The sequence below is a fragment of the Motacilla alba genome, chromosome 6, assembly GCF_015832195.1.
Source record: "Motacilla alba alba isolate MOTALB_02 chromosome 6, Motacilla_alba_V1.0_pri, whole genome shotgun sequence".
NCBI classification, from domain to species: Eukaryota; Metazoa; Chordata; class Aves; order Passeriformes; family Motacillidae; genus Motacilla; species Motacilla alba.
The window spans coordinates 30,304,972-30,321,474 of NC_052021.1; the positions used below are offsets into that span (position 1 = coordinate 30,304,972).

A 16,503-nucleotide genomic window follows, 5' to 3' on the forward strand; every position below is an offset into this window, starting at 1 on the left:
TCTAGATGAGTGAAACATTCTTGCACAAAACTCACTCTCACAGCATGAATAACTTCAATATTAACAATTCATTTCATTCAAACTGAGAAGTGGTTCGAAATAAAGGCACTCTCATTTCCCATGGCTATCGTTCTCCACGAGCACCAGGAGCCACTGAGATCACTGAGATGGAACTTCTTTCATTTCACAGGAGAAAATGCTACTCTGGAAGCAATCAGTGGTCAGCAGAACATAATAGCAGCTGACATTTCAGGTCAATATGAAAGCAGTTTGGAGCCAGCCAATTTGGAAGTGCTCCAGTTTGTCACTTCATTGCTAACGAAGACAATGTTGCAACATGTTTTGTTTAATATAAAAACCAGGATAGAATCATGGGAGAATTATTTCCCTCTCAGCCTCGCCCCCCTCCAGTCCTCTTTCCAAATGCAATTGTTCTATTTTTAAAAAGCTCATTTGTTCTTATTGTTCTTGCATCAAGCTGGCTGCTCACCCATCTGTCTCCCACTGTGCTTAAAGAGATGTCATGATCCTGCAGTCCCAAACACAGTCCTGATGTTTCCACTGAACTGAACCACATCTGCAATGACAGCTTTCACTTAGGAGTGAAGCTATGTTTTAAAAAATCATAACCTCTCACGTCAGATTTCAGATGGATTTATCAGAAGGAAAAACCAAAATAAAGCCCCAAACCAGTGCCACCTCATCCAAGGTACCAGGATGCTCATTGGCTAAGACATTAAACAAAGTTTAAAGAATTCCCAGCTCCATCATACATATTGTTTGAGAGCAATAGCACACAAAGGTTGTTGGGAAAATGAGTCTGCCTTCAGGGCTGCCCAAAATCTGTCAGAAACCTCTTGAAAAAACTCCCAGCCCAAGAAGATCCCATAGGATCCCTCAGACCTGTGATGGCCATATCAGGTGAAACACCCCTGGAAAATTACACTTGCTGTATGTCAGAAAAGAAAGAGACTGAAAGTGAGCAGGCAACCAAACCAATAGGTTAAAGTAACCATTTTCAGGGTTTCGAACAAAATTCTTGCAAGTGACTAAAGACTGATCCACTATTTTGTTTTTCCATGCAATGGAAGCTGCAGTCTCATGGACAAAATCAAACCACATGTGCCTTCACTTGCCTAACAGCAGTGAAATCTGATGGAGAGAGTCAGAAATGTAACACATCATCAGTCCAGCTCCCCTCACACTCCCTGCTGCCCCAGGTTTTGGCTGTCTTGCTGAAGGCAGCAAGGCCTTCAAAGCTGGCCTTGGCTCTGCTTGAAGCACAGGCTGCTCCAGAAGAACAGCTCTGGTTTTAGATGAGACCTCGAGTGCAAAGGAGTAAAAACACTGAGAAACTTTCAGACCTGGCACAACCTCCAGAAACCTCCAGTTTCAGACCCTAAATATGTGTACCCTGGTTCTATCAGTGGATTCCATCATCATAAGTTTGGGATTCAGCTAAGAGGCCCCAGGACTCTTTGGCCTTGTGGAAAACAGAGATTGAGGCGCTTTTCTCTCTCATAAACTTCTTCCCTGTGAATAGAGGGTAGACACACACTTGCCCTCAGTGTGTTTCATGGAATAAACAGGTTTGACAGCTGAGAATTTTTGGCAAGAGCTGCAAACTAACTTGCATTTTTTTAAGAGGATTAAAGCAGACAAACAGCCACACTACTCTCCTCAGAGCAACAAATCCTGAGGAGACCTTTTTTATTTTTTTTCTTATTGCATTAATGAATATTCTGCCACTTTAGCAGGCCAAACATAATTGTTCAAACTGCTATGCTGAGACTAATTGCCCTGTCATTTACAATTAGAGGTGTTAATATGGCCATTAAGATGTTACAAACGGCTCCTGATACCCTCCCAGGCCGGCAGGATGTATAGAGCACCCTGGCAGAGCAGCAGGGGGAGTTAGAGCTTGGGGACCTCAGCAGGTCTGGGTGCCATGAGAAACCTGACAAGGCAAGGACATGCCACAGCTTTCCTTCCTGAAACCCCCCCCCAAAAAAGCAGCTCAGTTCAGAGAGGACTGGCACCTCTGCCACACCTGCCAGCCCCCTGACTCCCTGGCTTCCACATGCTGCAGCTCCACCAGCCCTTCCCTCCTGGAAGCCGAGCAAGGCAAGTGGTGCCACAGCCTCCTGGCAGCAATTTGTCATCAGAATTAGGCTGAGAGCTCACTTACAATCTTTTTCCAATGGATAAACCATCTTGTAATTAATTTCTTCTGTCCTCAGAGCAGCCGACACACCAGGGAGGGGACCGTGAAGCTTTCAGCGTGTATTCCACAGCTCGAGAGTGCAATTCACCCACTCTCACAAGAAACTTCCCTCTGGAAGTTACAGCTGTTACAGCTTGGTGGGGGTCGGGTTGGTGGGGGCAGCTCCTGGACTTGTGTGCCATATTAGCTGGAAGAGGCTGCATTTGCATGAAGACTGCAGTCTCCAGCTACATTCTACTTTGAGATGATCTGGAGCCATCCTGTTCCAAGAGGTCAATTTTTAAGGAGGCAGGAACAAAAACATCCCTCTCTAAAAATAAACCAGCTCCTGTGAAAAGGCCTGGCATTCCCCTGTCAGGTTTCAGTGACTGGGAGAGAGAATTGTCTGTCTGGTGCTGGCTTCCAGCCACAAGGAAGTTCATATCTAATATAATCAAGCCACATTAGAAAAAACTGAGCAGATAAGAAGCCAAACCCAACTCAAACCACAAAGCCTCCATTGAAAATGTGTTTTGACTTCAGAAGGGGGACAGGAAAAAAGAAGAGAGGATTAAAGATTCAGGGCCCAGCGTTCCTCTCAACTGCCCCAGATTTACACCCGTTATAGTCCAGAAGAGTTGATCCAAATTCTGCTTTGCTGTGAGAAATGCAAGTGCTTAACTTACATCAGCTGCAAAAACATTTCCTATTCCTTATCTCTTTCCTAATTGCCATTCAGGGGACAGTGTGATGTGTGTCACGTCCAGCCTTTATCCATTTATTCTGAAGGTTAAAAATGTCACAACGGGTGTGGAGTAACCAGCATTTCAAAAAGAAAAAAAAAAAGTTTGTAGATAGAGAAGTCTGTTATTGCAAGTCCAATGAGAAAATAATGCTCTCTTTGTACTTGTTTTCCCTTGACAGACAGCTTAAATTAGGTTGCTGAATAACTTGGTACATGGTACAACAGTAAACCTGTCACAAAAGCATGTTAATCAAAGCACAACTGATACTTGACATCCCCTGGTGAAAGGCATTTTTACAGTGTTTCATTAAAATTGAAAGGAGGATTAAGAGGCCTATTTCTTGATTAATGTCTCTCTCTGACTGGGAGATGTAATCCTATCCATAACCTCAAATTACTGGAAACAAAATTAAATTTCTGCCAGCAGATCATTCTGAGCACATATGACACAGGGCATGAAAGTGTTCATTTCTTTACACTTTTTATCCAACCTGGAGACCCTTTGAGTTGCAAAAACCACAGTGGGAGCTCCAGTTACACTCCAGGCTACAGGAAATGCTGTGGAAGAGCCCCTGAGACCTACAGGGGTTGGCCAAACATTTTGAAAACATTGCTTTTAGTGTCAAAAATTATTATAAAACGATGTGAAGAAATCCTTGGTGACAAAGTAAATCAGAGTGATAGAGACAGAGACAATTTCAGAGGCAGAAGTTTAGGGAGAAGGCATTCTACCACCTTTGCATGCCACAACAACGGGAACAGGGAAAAATACTGCAGCTGACAGGGCATAGCAGGGTGTTAGTCAAACACCCTGAGACTCTGGGAAGAGAAGAGAAGAGCCAGGCAGTGTGGAAGGAACACCATGCTGGGATTTCTGTCGGGACACATCCTGGCTCTCCTCACTGCCAGCGACAGGGATCCTCCTGGGAACACCTCTCTCCCTGCTGACCCACAGCGTGGTGAGAAGTGGATTCTTCCTCCCCACCACCACTGACCCAAGGCCAGGAATTCCATGTCAGGAGTGTCCGGAGTGCTGTCCCAGAGCTGTGCAGGGCAGTCCCAGCCCACAGGGCAGCCAGCTCTCTGCCAGCCACCTCAGCCTCTGGGACATTTGCTTTCAAACCTCAAGTCAGCAGTGCTCAGAGGCTGAGTGCCCAGGAGAAGGAACAAAAGATAATACAACCCACACTAACTTCAGCCTGTCCTGCACCAGGCAGGGCAAAGGCAGGACCAGGTCAGAAACCCAACAAACACAGCCTGGGCCACCTGCCAAAATCCCCGTGTCACAGCATGCTCTGCTCCCTCTGCATGGCAGAATCCTGCCTGGCTAAATCACAAGAACCCAAACCAGCTGCACATCCCATTGAAACCAAACAAACCCACGGCTCAGCAGTTCACTTCAGCAGCACATGGCTGCATCTCCCTTACACAGACTCTGCCTCCTCCAAGAGCAAACTCCAAGTGGGCTTTTGTGGCAGAGCTGGCAGCCATAATCTGGCCTCTCAAAGGCAGATTAGATAAAATCACTCTGCTGTTTCAGCCACTCCTCCCTTGAAATATTTTCTGGCTGCCTCAACCCGATGGTTTATCTTCAGAAGACAATAGTTGAGCTGGAAGCCTAAATTCCAAAATGCACAAGACACTCAACAGATGCTCCCAATATCTCTGGGCTTCAGTAGTCCTCTCATTCTCAAGGCCATTAACACCTAGGAACAATTTATTCCATTATTCCAATTTATTGGAATTATTTCTTTATTCCATTATTCCAATTATTACATTTATTCCAATTTATTCCTTTAAGTAAGGGCTAGAACTTTTCCAACTTTTCCAAGCACAACCTACATGCACTCAGATGTTAGCAAGTCACCTAAGGCTACATCATGTTTCAGCTTTGATCTCCTCTTTGGTCGATTTGAGTATCACTTCCCACTCTGCAGGGCAGTGCTGTGTTGCAGGGGGAAGCCCTGGGGTTTCAGTCTCCTTGGAGGTACTGCCACAGTCCCCACTACTCATCATCTCTGCCCACCCACTGGTACTGAGAGCAGGCTGGAGTCCTGCTTAGCCATGAACAGCTCAAAAATTTGCTTAAACAAAAGAAAAAAACCCAAAAGACTTGTGTAACACTGAGGTCTGGAAGGTGGCATAGCATGAAACCCTTGTTTTTAAAACAACATTCATATATGTTCATGTATCTGACTTGCATCCTGAACAAGCAGCCTTACTCCAGATTTCTGCAAAGAGAAATCCCTCCTTGGATTTTTCATTCCCCACTGACTCCTTGGCATCTCTGTTCTGAACACCTCTGTTCTCACCCCTGTTTACAGGATCAGGTTAGAGCAGTCTGTGGAGAAAGGCAGGGTTCAAGCAGTGGATGGGGCTGTGTTATCCTCAAAGTGTTTTAAGGGCAGCAAATATCAGGACTCTCCTCTCCCTCCCTCATGCAGCTCAATGTACACAACAGGAGAGCACATCTGAGAGATGAGCTCTGAGATACAGCCTTTTATAGCATCTGCAATAATTTAATAAGCTGCAAGCTGCTCCCAGAGCACATTCATGGGAAAGAGGGGTGGTTGTTGTTTTAGCCTTTGCAGCTTTGCTAAGCTTTGAACTGAGGGTATTGGGTTGAACAGCAGTAAGTGCACTGTGAGTTGCCTGATATTTTCCATTACACCATTTATATCATGTAATCTTACACCTGACATTTCCTGTTCTTATACCATATCCACTGCTTGGAAAAAAAAAAAAAAAGAGAGAGAGATGGGTGTTTTGTTGCTATTTATAACATGCCACTAGATCTCAGTGAGTTTTACCAAAGGGCAGGTTAAAGAGTAATTAAAAATCTAATCAGATTATTTTTTTTTTTAAAAAAGGAAGGATGTATCAGGCATTCAGAACCTTCAGGGTGAAGTCCTCTGGAGCAGTATTGAAATAGTCTTTTTTTGTTTTGTTGTTAATCTCACTTTGAAAACTCAATTTATTCTCATGAAATAACTTCCTTATTTGCAATCTAACTTGTAAGAAAATATTTACACCACACACACTGGCTTGTTTGTCTATTAAGTGAGCCATATGGCATCTAGACTGGCAATTTAAGTGGGAACAGACAACAAATGAGTGGTGCAGAAAGGTACACCTTAGAGAGCCACAAAGGCTGCTTCAGAGATGAGCTTGGATAAAGACAAAAGAACCATTTCCCAAGGCATGAAAGGAATCTTACACAGAGGTCATTGGGGAAGCCATGGGATCATCAGAGGGGTCTGCTCCTCTACTGCAGGTGTGTCAGTGTGCAGGGCAGACCCCAAAACTGGTCCAAACCTCTGCACAAACCGTGCTGGAGCATCAGCCCCTCCAGCCCTGCCCTGCAGCGACTCCATCAGCTCTGGAAACAGGAGCAGACCCAAGGGAGGCCCAGCAGGTTGAGCATTACCAAACACAAGGAGCCAGCACTCCTGGATTCTGGCTGTGCCCATGGCAGGCTGAGCATGGCGCAGCCCTTTGCAGGAATCTGGCAAAGCTGAGCACAAATCAGTGTCCTGAGGATGCAAAACCTGCCTGGCTGCTCCCTCCCTTGGGCTTCTCATGTTTCTGATGCTGGTGAGGGGGGAGGGAAGAATGTAAAACAAGATTTCTCTAGCTGCCCTAATCTCTGTTATGCCCCTTTTAAGCTCTCTCCTCACATTTCTAAGTACAGACATGGCTCTCACAGCACAATGTGGGCATAGATACCAACCAAGGACACGGTTATCCTGCTTATTTGCTCTAAATAGGGAGCAACAGCAGGGTCAGTGGGGAAAAGGGAGCTGCCAGGGGAAGGAAAGAGCAGATTTACATTTTCTGCATTTCAGCAGGGCTAGAAACAGTTAAATGGGTCACCCCACTGTGATAGGTTATCCCATTATTGAAGTTGTAAGCAGTGTTGGAGCATAAAGGTTTTGGGCACAAAAATGTCCATGGTTATTTTCAGAAAACAAATGTGTTCTAAAAGGCTTGAGTCTAACATAGAGTCTGAGTGGAGGGAAATACTGGAGTGATGGGAATTTTAAAAGACCCAAGGTATAAGCATTTACACAGCAACCTGATTTGGAAACCGAGAAATAGGAAGATTAGTTTATTATGGGTTAGTTTCTTTTCTGATTTCTATAGCAGAGTGTTTTTATCAAGTGTAACAACAGTCAGTGCCACAGCTAGTCAAATATAACAAGCGGGAGAGAGAGGGGAAATAATTCTGAAACCTTTCTAAAAGGAAAAGCTTTCTTCTAACTCAGGAGCCATAAATAAAATCAAGTATTTGCCCTCAGGGAAGAACTTAGCACAACTCAAATTCAGCTGGAGGAATCTTTCAGCAAGGCACGTCTCTGCCCTCCCTGCGACTGTGCCTTCTCCTCACTCTCTTCCCTTTGGGAGTCAGAGCCACTCTGCATTTAATAGCTACCAAAAGTCACTGAAGGAGCCAACAGAGCCAATAAAAGCTGGGCTGATTTCTGACAACTTCATTGCCTGAAGCAGGACTTCAGCCTGCAAGGCTTATCAGGCAGCTGCACACCCCAGCCAGCCTCACACCTCTGTCCATCACTGCCCAAGGCTCTCACAGCACCACCAGCCTGTTCCCTACAGGACACTGCACAATTTGCAGAGATTTTGCTGGTGCAGGATTGTTTCCCTATCTTCCACAAGAAACTGTTCCAGGCTGGAGGGCTTATTTCAGGAGGGGTTCACAGCAAGCCAGTCCATCACACCAAAAACCATTTGCAGTCCAAGTCCATGTCCCCCATCCATCTGAAAACCACACAGAAGCCAGACAAAATCACAAGTGAAGGTCACCATTCCCCCCTTCTTCTTTCACCACAGTGAAAGTCTCTTCCTTCCTTCCTTCCTTCAAAATCAAAACAAACCCTGGAACCAAAAGCAAATCACTTTTACGAAGTGGGGAAGGACAGTGCAATGAGTTGAATGATGTCAAAATGGCCAAAGACTTTCTAAAGTAAGTCTTAGATTAGCCACAAATCCAATTGCAACAGGCCAAAACTCTTTTTAATTTGACCTGTATAAAACCAAAGTCACTTTCCAATGAACTCAATAGAGCTGCTCCAAATTTACTATGGTATAATTCAAAGTAGTGTGGAGAAGGAATGTATAAACAAGGTCTTATTCAAGCTGGCTTGTGACAAATGGTGACATTTTCTTCTTGGAATAAAACCTGTCAAAATCACGTAATTAAGCAGAGAATGCCTTTGCTGAACAGAATTTATTTTCAAACACCAAAAACATCCTGTATGAAGTAAATCTGTGTTCTTGTTTTCCAAAAGTCTCATTTCCAGCATGACTTACGTTCCCCCTTGGAAGACTTCCTGAGCTAGGCTGCCTCAACCTCAAAACAGCTGAAACAATCCCAAAGTGTGTGCAGCAGTAAGGGGCTGCTGGGGCAGAACTGCAGTCTTGTGTCCAGCCTGGCTCTTTCAGCACTCCTGCTTTGCCTGTGTCTTCACAGAAGGTAAGGACTCCTCCAAAGGTGTTACACCTCAGAGCAAGATAAACCAACCCTTGATGGTTGCACCCATAACTGGTCCCAGGCTGCTCCAAAGCGTGTTACAGCTTCTTTGCAAAGAAAACCAATCACTCAGAAGCATGCTCACACTGTGAAACAGTCCAGGGAAGATTTGGGAGTTGTTTTTAAATAAAAGCTGCTAGCACAGCAGCTGCTGTTGAGGGGTGGGATTGCTCATTTTGGGTACAGCTGCCTTCTGCTGTTGTTAACAGCTCTCACTGTACAGAGGACCCCAAAACTCCATAGCTCAGGCCCCCAAGTCAGCAGGATGCCCCAGAGCCTGCAGAGAGCAGCAGCTTCCATTGCTTCCAGAGACTCAATCAGCAAAATGACCCAAATCCCTCACAAGCAGCAGAAATGAGAATCCACAAAAAAACAAACAAACAAACAAACAAAAAACCACAGGCAAAAACCATGTAAAACCTCCCCTTCAGTGGGAAGAGGAGGTTGCAGCCCACGTTCAGGTGTAGTGAGTGAGCTTTTCCAGAAAAAAGTACATCCCCACAAGGCCCAGCTAGGAATGTGCCTACAATAGCATGGAAATAATAATACACCAATGATCCAATTCCAATAACAACACTGGAAAACGCTGAGTTTGCCGAAGCTGATTCATGGGTCTGAGGGAGGGGGGGAACAAAAGGTGGTTTTGACACATCTTGTTCCTGCCTCCTGTTTCTCTCTGCTTCTTTGAATTTCAAAATTCAAATGCTATAATTGGAGTTGAGTGAAAAACAGAACTTGTGTCATATGACAAACTGACATTCTGGCAGTTTTTCCATTGAATCAGAACCAAAAAAAAAATGAAACTTTCTCATGAAGTGACAATCCAAAAAAACCCAGTTTTGAACCCGTCCATATTGATACAATTTAAAATTTTGTTTTGAGAACATCAAAGCAATGTAACAAATTAAATCCTGCTAAAGTATATCAACATTTTGTGTGAAGAATCCAAACAAACACAGAAACAAGGATTTTACCTTTCCAAAGCAAAACAAAAATGCTCCTTGGTTGTAAATATCTGTGCGACTGACACCTCTCAGGAAGACATTCTGATTTTGATGAAATTTCATTTTCTGACAGAAAATTGTTCCATCAGAAATTTTAATGAGCTTTCCTTCAATACAAACACGTCTGTGTTACTCATGCCTAGGAGAAAATGTCACTGTGCAATATTTTGCTTGGTGAGGTGCCTCTCCATTAAGATGAGGATATTACACCGAGTCTGAGTTGGCTTCTCCACATTCCCCCTCCCCATGCACAGCATGCCCATCTATCATCTGATTAAAAACATTATTTATCTTTATATAAAAACAGATATTTCCTAACGAGCCAAGACATTTATAAATAACTTATAATACTACAGCAGAGTGCTAAACATCATGATTTAGGATGAAAGAAGAAACCTTTCTGATCATTGTCCTTTAGTATTTCAAAGCCCATTTTTCATGTTTATTTGCTGTCACTGGCAATAAGTGATTGCCTTGCTGTATTGCATTTCCTCTGCAATGGTGAGTTGTTTGCAAAAGGAATGGAGGACGAGCTGTCACATCAAAGAGAAAAGGCTGAAACCCACCAGGAGGTGAAGCAGGGGTTTATTGTCTTTTGCCCTGGGTTTTGACAGTTAATTAGCTCTCATCCAATTTATGCTTGTGTGGCAGCTACTCCAGGGTCACCAGCAACAGCTCCAAGGTGAGGCTAACGCAAAGGATACAAGGCAGGAAAAGTTGTGACACAGCCCCAGCAAAGCAAAGGGCTTCATCTCTCACCCAGCCACGACTGATGGACTCCTTCCCTAATGAAGCCTTTGACTTGTTTGTTTTTTCCCCTCACCACACTGAGGACTCTCTCAGCAGCTTTGGGCGCTGAGGAATTGCCAAAGTGGCTGCTAAATTAAGCAGTCAGAGCAGCAGCACCCGTGGAAAACGCTGCCCCTTCAACTTTCATTGTGTCAGCTGCCTTGGGCAGAGGAAGAGGAGGAGGATGACAATGAAGGGCTTCACCGAGATGCTCTGCAGGGCTGGACTTCAGTGCCTGCTCTTCAGGACCTTACCCACATCTTCTGGCACCCAAAGATTTTCCAAGGCTTGGCAAAGCAGATGTTCTTCCCCCTCTTATTACCTGTTGCTCTCTCTGCTGCTTTGGTGGGTTTTGCCACCTGCACAGGTTTTAGCTCCTCTGCCAGCTGGAAACCCCAAGTGTAGGGAGAAAGCAGAGCCCAAGGTGTTGTCCTGGGGCAGGAGCACAAAAGCAAATTTTCATTTCATGGGATAAACCTTTGATCAAATCACAGGTCTCAGCTGCAATAAATGCTGGAAGAGTGCTGCCCTGCTTGATGCCTAGTGAAAAGCAGCAAGGCTTCCCCTCTGAAAAAAGACTCTGGATCAATTTAAAGGTCGGGTAGATGTCTCAGGGGAATATGACAGACAGTAGCACCAGAAAAAGAATTGGAAATGAGATGCAAATTCACTTTATATTAAACACCCACTGAATGGGAATTTCTAGACATAACTGAACCAATCAAGGCTCAGACTGGAGAGCCAGCCTTGAATATTGCAGAGCTCCTTGGCAATGTCCAAGATGTGCCCCATTTCCAAGTGAAATCTTCATACCTTGTAGAAAGCACCTGCTGCCTCAAAAAATAGTTTGTTTTTTAGAATTACCTGTTCAGACCTTACCAAAGCAGAGAGAGGCAGTTTCCAGGCACACACAGGAAGCATCTTTCTTGCAGAGACACTCCTGAAGAGTCAGCCTCATTTAGCCACATTAAATATGGAAAGCACTGCACTAAAACAGCACTGGCACAATATCCAGCTTCCTATCTCAATGCCCCAGCTTCTCTGCAGCTGGATCCTGATGAGATCCAGGGCCTGAATCAGGGCTCCCATTCCATGCTGCCATGATGGGATGCTGGATGTGCATCCCACCAGCAACACCACAGTCCTTTGTGTCCTTTGTGTTCTCTTCGTAAAAGACATTGAAAAGTCACCAGTAAATTGAAAGTCTGAAGCACACAATTATCCACCTTTCTATACTGAAGTCACTTCTGGAGAAATCTTTCCTAAGTGAGTCAGCCAATTACAGGAAACACCCAAAAAACCCCCTACTCACAAAAGCTGGAGCAGACTGGGATTTAAGCTCTAGTGAGATGCAGCAACAAGCTCACATGAATCACCTGCAGGAACTGAGCTTGGGTCTCAAGAACAGAAAAGGCTGAGAGATTCCAGCTGAGCATGAAGAGCCAATCCCCAAACACTGGGCCAGCAACAGCAGGGGAGCCAAAAGCTTCCTCAAACCCACCTGGAAGTACCAGTAGAGTCACCCTCTCAAATCACTGAATCACAGAATTAATTGGGTTGTAAGGTATCAAATATTTATCTTCCTTTTCTGTCTGGGTCGGGGTCAGGATTGAAAGTGCTCAAGATGGTGTTTTGTGTTCAGACTCAGATGTTCATTATTTCTTATCTGTATTACAGTCTTACAAGCCATGAGTTCTACAGCACTTCACTAACAAGCTACAAAATGGCCCTGTATTTATCTCTACAAGGTCTTTTAAGGAAAAAATGTCCAATTAAGAAATGACACCTAAATTTTTTTTACTTTTAACTCAATAACTAATCACCTGTGCCCTGCAATGTAGACTTTTCTGTCCAATTACAAAACACCACCCAAACTCATGAAGAGGACGAGAAGAAGGTCCAGCCACCACCCTAAAACCTCCATCTTGCTTTATAATTATTACTATATTCTAAAAGCTTGAACTCTAAGTTTTCCACCACATGGTATTACACACTCCTATTCAAACTCCACACCCACAATCCCATGGAAGCCTTCTCCATGGCCTCAGGTCAAATGCAGTGTTCTCTTGAGGGTCTGTGCCTTTCAACACAGAAAGTCTAAAATTCCCAGCATCCAGGGTTCCAACAGGAAGGGATCTCAAAGATCATCTATTCCAAACCCCCTGCCATGGACAGGGACTGCTACCATCCCACTGTGTTCCTCAGAGACTTGAACAGTTCCAGGATTCAAAGCACAAATGCCTCTTTCCTCTGACGCCAAGAAGCTGAGACCCACATCTACAGCTAGGTGTGATGATTCTAGCTCCTGCAGCCCACTCCTAATATCATCTGGAACACCCTTCCAAGCTGCAAACCCCCACTGCTGTCCTAATGAAGGACGGATGTGAAAGCCACTTGTGCCAAAGTGCTCTCACGAGACGCGCGCAGCGAGCGAAACAACAGACAAGACTCAGCGCGTGGGCTCGTGGCTTTGTGCTCCTCTCAGCCGTGAGTCATTGTGTGGGGTAGAAAGCTGCCTCCCTCCCCCAAAATATCATGGAAAGTAAGCAGTGCTCACGTTACACAGCAGGGGCCAGAGCTGTGTTACTCACAGGGAGCCTGAAGACTTGGCAACGTCGCGGCCAAATCTGTCAGTGACATTTCACACAGGCCATTGAGCAACCGGCGGAAGAAAAATCATTTTCAGCCAGTCTTGATCCAGCGAGGTTCAGATAAGAAATAGGATAAAGACTCTTTCAATTCAAGGTCACCTACCTCCTTTCTCTTCCTGGAAAGCTTCTTTGCAGTCTCCTCCCTTGCTGTGGGGAGCACTGTGCACAGCACAGGTCCTTCCCTGGGGTGATGTGATGTGAGACTGCTGCCTGGGGACTTGGATGCAGCACCTGGGAAGGCTGCCAGCTGGACGAGGCAAGCAAGCACCTCTTGCAGATTAGCAATGAGTCCAAGCAAGCCTTTTTTCTGCACAAATTTGGAAGTTTGAGAGTTGGAGCATGCACGCTAAACACTTCCCAGAAGATTTAACTAATTTGCATTGGCAAACATTCAGTGATTCAGCTCAGGCTCCTCACCCTCCCAAGCAGGCACGTCAGGTACCCTGGTGTGTGTTACCTGAGCATGTCCCAGTGAAGCACTAGGAGCTGCTGAACTGCTCTAACTCAGGCACTGCAACCATTTTGTAGCAGGAGCATTAAAAAAACAAAAAAAATAAAGACTGAATAGTCAACTCAAAGGGAAAGCAAGTCAGAAACCCTGAATGTGATTCTTTGGCTTTGATCAGGAGAAGGTTTCCACCTGTAGGTGCTTGTGTCCATCAAGGAAAACAAGTTCCTTCATACCTGCTCCAGGATGTAATCATAAACAGGAAGAGGCAGCCACCAGGGAGAGGTAAGAAATACACACAATATGCACATTGGCAGCAGTTTTCTGCATGTTACTGCATACAACTATTGTCCACTTTGGGACAGTGACCAAGCCTCTTGTGGGCCTTCCCTGAACCAGCAGTTAATAATGCAGTTAGCAGGAGTCAGGAAAGTCCCAGATGCCATGACCAAGGCAGGAGCCAGCTCTGCTGGAGAAAGTCCTCATCACACGAGGCAGGAGAGGGACTGAGTCTGGTCCAAAATCTTGCAAGACCAGCCAGGATGGGCTTTGCACCCACACCAAGCTTTCTCTTAGACGTTTTTGGTACTAATTTCCCCCAGCCCATACCTGTGAGAAACACCAAACACTCCTCCACTGTCTCTCACTGAGCATTATCAGCTATTTTTTAGGTTTACAGAGGCTGCATGGGCTGAGCAGAAGCTTGAGACCAATCACAGCACTTAACCACCCCCTTCCCTAAAAGGCTTTTTGAAATAACTGCTGCTGCTTGAAGAACCTGAACACACAGGATAGGCAAGACCCCAGCACACAATGACCTGCTGTAAATGTCTCTTTGCCTGTGGGAAAAACACAGTGAAGCTTTTGAGAATGAATTAGAGAAGGTAAAACTTCTAAAGGAAGATCAATAGTTGGACATCCTTTCCATTACAAAACCATACTGACATTCCTGACTTGTGCCTGTATATCTTCTGTCAGTGGAGCTGTAAGTGAGACTCATGAGGGCTGAGGGGGATTTTGTGCTACCCTCAACCCAATATTTTTATAAACATGGCTTTTCATTTCTGACTGCACTGCAAATCCATTATGGACAAGGAAAGCAGTCCTAAAACACAATTAAGAGATGGAGTCATGAGGTTGTAGCCTTGCAGCTATGAAGCAATGACCTCAGCACAAGGAATAGATAGAAGATACACTAATCCCTATTAAAGGGGGAAGCTGGCAAATAATGCTTTTTGAACCATTTAAATCTGCAGCACACTGAGCTGAGGGTGCATGAGGCTGGAGGAGAGCTGATGTAGCCGTGCCAATGGAATTCTCTGCTCCCCGGGGCTCAAGAGGCACCCTGCTAGCAGGGACACTGGAGAGCTGGATGAGCCCTGCGTGTCTAAACAAGCACACAAACACACACAGCTTTGGTCTCATCACCCAGGGACTGCAGGGGATTTCTGCTGGGGGCCCCCCTGCTCACACAGAGCAGCCTGGTTCTCACAGACCAGGCACAGCTTTATGTTAGGATGGCACAGCTCCAAAGAGATGCTTTATTAAAAAGTTTTTCCCAAGCCTTTCCTCCTACCCACATCCTCAGTGCCTTCTTAGTGCTCCAGGGGAGCTCAGAGCCCCCAGCATTTCTCAAGAGCCCTCTGCACAAAAGTTACAGCACAAAATCATGGAGGGCACTTTTCTGGCAAGTTCTTCTCCCTCCCCTCACCCAATTTCAGAGCTTTTGACCAAGGGCAAAGCTCTTGGCTTTGAGCGGTCAGTGGGAAAAAATAAACAATAAAAGAAACCTGTGAGAGGAAGAGATGTCAGGGGAGAAGCAGTAGAGCAGGGCAAAGTCTCTGCTCACCACAGCTCTGCTGGCAGCCCGAGATTGTGAGGCACAGCTGGGAGGAGAAGTGCCACTGCACAATCACTCAAAGCAGCAGTGCTTCTTTTAGAGGCATTCAGATGCCTGGGCATCCCACCGAGTCTCCAAATAAATAACATTTGATTGTGACAAGTGCCTAGCATGCTACTGAATGCAGCAAGAAAATAATGCACTGATATTATGAAAATATTAGAGAGGCACAAGTCAATCCTACTCACCCTATGAAGAAAAAAAAAACAAAAAACAAAACAAACAAAAAACAAACAAACAAAAAAAAGACCCAAAAGCCCACACAATTGATTAAATATAATGTCCTCAGCAGCATTTGCAATCATAAAAAACCACTTTTCTGGCAAGGCTCAAGCTACCTGCAGAGAATTCACTTTCCTTTTCTTCTGACAAGAAGCTCAAGGAATAAAAATGGCATCCATCCCTCTTTCCTCTATATGCTCCATTCTGCTCCATATGGTGCTGCCTGATAGTAAATGAGAAATTAAAAACATTAGCACCAGCCTCTGCCCCCTCCTCCCCCGCTGCTTTCTCCCTGCAGTGGCTGCACAAAATCTGCTGGCCCAAGCTGGAGGCAAAACCATTTAACTGCTGAGCTCTGGAGTCACATGTGAGCTCCCTCTTGTCTCCCTGGTTCATAGATGCCAGTTTTGCCAAGCACTGACTGTTCTTCTGAATTATTTCATCTTGGAAAATAACCCTATTGACAGACTGAAACTCACCCCATGGATTATTTATTTATTTATTTAAAACTGAGAGTAAAGATACAGAGACAATCATCAATTAAAACTAAAACCTTTGAGTGTGAGGCAGGAAGCGGTAACCTGTAACATTATATATCCCAGTCCTTCCAAAACAGAATTTGTAGAGATATCTTCTTATTAAAAATCAAAACTAAATTTTCCCAGTAAATTCTAGTCACAACCTGCAACTGCCACTTCAATTTCTCTTTCAGATCCCTTCAAAATCATCTTCAGCATGTGCCATGAGCAGTTGGCTCCTTCACAGAAGTATTGTAAAACACGATGCAAACATATTTTTTTTTTTTATTAATACTTGGGAACAGTCGAAAGAAAAGCCCGAGAACTGGGGGAAGTAGTCAGCAGGCACTGAATGAGGCTTTTTATTATTCCTGTAGCACCCAGGGCGGAGCAGGAGCAGGTACCAGGTGGCTTGGAGGAAGCTGTCCCTGCCCATCACACTCTCTAGGGGTCAAGGCCATCAGAGGAGGGGAGG

At 44.9% G+C, this 16,503-nt stretch overlaps 1 long non-coding RNA gene across 1 annotated transcript in view; it reads right to left on the reverse strand.

Annotated features, from left to right (window-relative positions):
* LOC119702402 overlaps nt 1–13,235 on the reverse strand; it is an 80,173-nt gene extending 66,938 nt beyond the window's left edge. Inside the window, exon 1 of the long non-coding RNA XR_005257352.1 lies at nt 13,044–13,235. This is a non-coding gene — a long non-coding RNA (uncharacterized LOC119702402). The remainder of the gene's footprint in view (nt 1–13,043) is intronic.
* Between the last annotated feature and the right edge of the window lie 3,268 nt (nt 13,236–16,503).